Raw genomic sequence first — 5,601 nt, 5'->3', positions numbered from 1 at the left:
CCATGTGCAACAAGTGGATGTATCTGGTGGGTAATATGTTAAGTAAAATAAGTCAGAAAAAGACAGATATGTTTTCACTCATATGTGGATTTGAGATACTTAACAGAAGAACATGCGGGAAGAAGGAGGGAGAATAGTTTCCAACCATAAGAGACTCGTAAGTATAGAGAAGAAGCTGAAGGTTTATGGGGGGAGCAGGTAAGAAAAGAAACTGTTGGTGGGCATTGAATAGGACACCTGTTGGGATGAGTACTGGGTGTTGTATGTAAGCAAGGAATCATGGGAATCGACTCCTGAAACCAAGAGCACACTGAATACACTGTATGTTAGCTAACTTGACAAAAAAAAAAATAAAAAATTCTATTTAGAAAGAAACTTCCTGCCTTGGCCAAGTCTTTAGGTCTCAATTTTATTATTGGTCTTCCTGAATGATGCATATGTAATAAAATTCTATGGGTTTTCCCTTCCTATTAATCCGTCTTATGTAAGTTTAATTATTAGCTCAGCTAAAAGACCTTGAAAGGTAGAGGAAACTTTTTCCTTCCGTTCATTTTCATGTCAAGCACTGTTCTTGGCACTCAGGATACATCAGTAAAGAAAATAGGCAAAAATCTGTGCCATCATGAAGCATATATTTTATTGAAGGGAGAGAAACAATAAACCAACCAATAAGCCAAGGAGGTATAATAGATGGTATGTTAGGAGGCAGGAAGTGCCATGAAGAAAAATTAAAGTCGAGGTTAGGAATCATTAATTTAATTTGGGTGGACAGGAAAGGACTCACTGAGGAGATAACCTTTCAGCCCAGATTGGAAGGAGGTGAGTGAGAGTTGTCTGGACAGAAGAGCATTCCTGCTGGAACATCTCCTCAGGAGCTTGCCAGACAATTCTGTTGGTTCTTATATAAACACATATCGTCTTTAGTTATTCCAGGGAAAAGTATTCCAGGAGACAACACAACTGTTTTCTTGACCAACATATGGAACAATAATGACAAGATCCTGGAGAGTGTTCACTTTTCATCTTTCATTCACTCCTTACCCAGAAGTTGCAATCTGGCTTCCACTCTAACTAATGCTCCTAATGTCTTATATTTTAATATTAGAGCCAGTTTACATTTTCATTATCATAAGAGACAGAAGTCACATTTTCTTTCTTTAAGATGAAAGACATTAGAAATGTCTGTCCTACCAAATATCATATGTTTGCACGTATAGGAGGATTAGGAGGAACTTGACGGAGGAACAAGGGGGAGAAGAAGGGCGGAAATGGTGGGGGAAAGGGAGAGAGGCAAACCATGAGAGACTCTTGAATGCTGACAAAAACTGAGGACTGATGGATGTGGGGGGGAGGGGGGATGGGCATGGAGGAGGGCACTTTGGGGATGAGCACTGAGTGTTATGTGGAAACTAATTTGACAATAAACTATTTGTAAAAATATAAAAATAAAATAAAAAATAAATAAAAATAAATAAATAAATAAATAAAATAAAAGTTGACACAGCAAGAAAAAAAAGAGCCTTAGAAAATATCAAGTACAGAAATCCTCTCTCATCTAGAAGAAAGGTGACGGTCAATTTGTGGTAAAGCTTTTATTTGTAAGAAAAGAAACTACAATACATTAAAAGAGATATTGATGTATACCAAAAAAAAAAAAAAAAAAGGAAGAAACGTCTGTCCTAAAGATAGATTAAAACTTTTTTTTTAATGTTTTATTTATTTCTAGGAGAGAGAGAGAGAGACAGCGTGAGCAGGAGAGGGTCAGAGAGAGAGGGAGTCACAGACTCTGAAACAGGCTCCAGGCTCTGAGCTGGCAGTCAGCACAGAGCCCGACGCGGGGCTCGAACCCATGAACCGCGAGATCATGATCCAAGCGAAAGTCGGACGCTTAACCGACTAAGCCACCCAGGTGCCCCTAAAACTTTTTTTTTTTTAACGTTTATTCATTTTTGAGAGACTGAACATGAGTGCATGAGGGACAGAGAGAGGGGCAGGCACAGAATCCAAAGCAGGCTCCCAGACACTGAGCTGTTAGCACAGAGCCTAATGTGGCACACGAATTTACTGACTTCGAGAGCATGACCTGTGTTGAAATCAGACGCTCCAACTGAGCCATCCGGGTGCCCCCTAAAGATAGTTTTGTTTGTTTGTTTTTTGTTTTTTGTTTCCTGCTGAATACAGTTGTTTATGTTATATAATCAGGTCCCTATATACATGGGTTCAATTTTTGGGACATTGATCAAAGTATAAATTCAGTGTTGACATTCTGTCTAAATTTGTTTTGTACTTGGCAATGTGACACCAAGTTCAACAAGAAAGGTAAAGAAGTGGAAAATGCCATATGTTTGCACATATAGGTGGATTAGGAGGAAGTTAACAGAGGATGAAGTGGGAGAAGAAGGGGAAAAAATAGTTGGCGAGAGGGAGGGAGGCAAACCATGAGAGACTCTTGAATGCTGAGAACACACTGAGGGCTCTTGGGGGGGGGTGGAGGAGAGAGGAAGGGGGGTGATGGGCATGGAGGAGGGCACTTGTTGGGATGAGCACTGGGTGTCATATGGAAACCAACTTGAGAATAAAGTATAAAAAGAAAAAAAAAAAAAGAAACTGCCGTGACATGTTGCCAAAAGAATGAATGAATGAGGTAGAAGCAGCCTTATCTAGAATAAAAAGCCACTAATGAAACTGCACTCACTGAAACAGCTTAAAAATAGAGAGCCAAAGTGTTGTAAAGAATGTCCTGCAGTTCTCCAGATCAGAGATAATGGTGAGATTCAAATCCTTGGAAAAAGAGAGCTTTTTCATGTAATAGATGTTGGGAATCCATGGATCTATTTAAAACATTTCTTAAAGCCTTATTTAGTTTTTGAGAGACAGAGAGCGAGTAGGGGAGGGGCAGAGGGAGAGGAGACACAGAATCTGAAGCAGGCTCCAGGCTCTGAACTGTCAGCACAGAGCCCAATGTGGGGCTCGAACTCATGAACCATGAGATTATGATCTGACTTGAGCTGAGGTTGAACACTTAACTGACTGAGCCCCTCAGGTACCCCTATGTGGATCCCTTTTTGTGCTCTCTATTATGTTCCACATATGGCTGTCTCTTTCTGTGCCAGCACTAATGTGGATCAAAATAATTTTTTTTCAGTAAGTTTCTGCATCTTATACACCAGTGTTCATTCTAATCTTCTTGGCCATTGTCAGATACGTTTTCTTCCATATGAATCACATTGATTGATTTGCGAATGTTGAACCAGCCCTGTAACCCAGGAATGAATCCCACTTGATCTTGGTGGATGATTCTTTTGATATGCTGCTGGATTCGATTTGCAAGGATCTTGTTGAGAATTTTTGCATCCGTATTCATCAAGGATATTGGCCTATAGTTCTCTTTTTTTGCTGGATCTCTGTCTGGCTTGGGAATCAGAGTGATGCTGGCTTCATAAAATGAGTCCGGGAGTTTTCCTTCGACTTCTATTTTTTGGAATAGCTTGAGAAGAATTGGGATTAATTCTGTTTTAAATGTCTGGTAGAATTCCCCAGGGAAACCATCAGGTCCAGGGCTCTTATTTGTTGGGAGATTTTTGATCACTGATTCGATTTCTTCACTCGTTATGGGTCTGTTCAGGTTTTCTATTTCTTCCCGTGTGAATTTTGGTAGTGAGTGTGTGTTTAGGAATTTGTCCATTTCTTCTAAGTTGTCCAATTTGTTGGCATATAATTTTTCATAGTATTCCCTGATAATTGCTTGTATTTCTGAGGGGTTGGTTGTAATAAGTCCATTTTCATTCATAATTTTGTCTATTTGGGTGCTCTCTCTTTTCTTTTTGATAAGCCTGGCTAGAGGTTTGTCAATTTTGTTTACTTTTTCAAAAAACCAACTCTTGGTTTCATTGATCTGTTCAATTGTTTCTTTGGTCTCTATGTTGTTTATTTCTGCTCTAATTTTTACTATTTCTCTTCTTCTACTGGGTTTAGGGCGTTCTTGTTGCTCTGCCTCTAGCTCCTTTAGGTGAGCTGTTAGATTTTGGACTTGTGCTTTTTCTAATCTCTTGAAATAGACCTGGAGAGCAATGTACTTTCCTCTTAGGACTGCCTTGGCCGCATCCCATAGATTTTGAATTGTTGTGTTTTCATATGAATGTTCAAATAATTTTATCTAGCTTAAGCTCCAACGGGATCCAGATCTAAAGTTTATTACAGGAGAGAGACAAGACAGAGGAGAAGTAGGGAGCTCCGTACATTTCACTCGCTCCCATCTCTCAAACGGAGAAGGCCTGAAGCCATAGGAACCCTTACAGAACCCAGGAGTTTGGGAGGAAGAGGAGTAGGAGTGAGCTGAGAAAACCTTATAGAGTGAGTGCGAACTGGGGAAGACAAAATAGGGCCGTGACCAGAACACAGAGGGAGGGGGGATCCCCCTTTGCGGGTTACCGCGGTGAGTCTAGGGGAAAAAAAGAAAGAGTGGCCGAAACTGCTCAAGCACTGTCCCTGTCACTGGAGAAGAGAAAACCTCGGCTCGGGACACAGAGGGATCTGGATTCCTGCTGTCCAGCTGACCCGAGGCGGGACGCACTCATCCCAGGCGACCAAGTGAGAAATTGCTCCTTGCTCGCCAGCTCATACTGGAGGGGACAAGGCAGCACCTGAAGCCAAGTCTTTGTGCTTCTGGCTCAGCTCGATCCCCAGTGGGGAGGCGATAGGCTTGAAACCTGCTCTGAGGGATTCAGGCATTGTCACTGGGGCGTGCAGACTAAAATCTGGAAACGAGGCCTAGCTTGGGTTATAGAGCAGGGTCCACCTTGGCTACGCCCACCCCCGGCACAGGGAGATCAGACCCAAAAAGAGAGAGTTGCAATGCTTGGTTCAAGAAGGGACGGGGCACCGCTACTTTTCTCCCCACAACTACCAAGACAGGATTCCCATTGGATGCACTGGAGGCTAAAACCTGCCTACAGCAAACAACGACCATCTCCCCTAGAGAGCTGCCTTTTTTTTTTTTTTTTTTTTAAACTGGAGCCAGGGCAAGACCAACATGGATGCACTGTCCTGATTAATTCTGGTCACTGACATGCTTAAACAGTCACATTTAATCCATCTAGATGTATATTCTACACCTCCACCGCTACCTTTCTCTCTCTCTCTGGAGTAATCAGACTGTATAGTTTCTGTGAGTTGTATTATCGTCATTTCTTTTGCCTTGCCTCTAACCATATTCCCTTTTTTCTCTCTCTGAATTAAGCCTCTTAGTCTCTCTGCCTACTCATTTCATTTCCAATTTTGCTTCCTCCCCACCCTGTCATTTCTCTCTTTGTATATGCTCTTCCATCAGTACTGCATACACCTGGCTCTTTATTTGTAGCTGGGAATTCTGGTTCTATGTTTTATACTGTCCTTTGTCTATTGGTTTTTTTTTCTTTTCTTTTTTTCTTTTTTCTCTTTTATGTACTTTTCTTTTTATTATTTGTCTTCCCTCCTTCCTCTTTTTATTTATTTATTATTTATTTATTTATTTATTTATTTATTTATTTATTGTGTGTGTCAGTTCCTTTTTTTTCTTTTTCTTTTTCTTTTTCCCTCAGTTTGTGTGTTTGTTGGATTTGT

Source organism: Hyaena hyaena, unplaced genomic scaffold (genome assembly GCF_003009895.1).
Source record: "Hyaena hyaena isolate Hyena2069 unplaced genomic scaffold, ASM300989v1 scaffold_2135, whole genome shotgun sequence".
Classification (NCBI taxonomy): domain Eukaryota; kingdom Metazoa; phylum Chordata; class Mammalia; order Carnivora; family Hyaenidae; genus Hyaena; species Hyaena hyaena.
The sequence above is the reverse complement of the archived record's forward strand: the minus strand, read 5'-3'. Positions refer to the sequence as shown.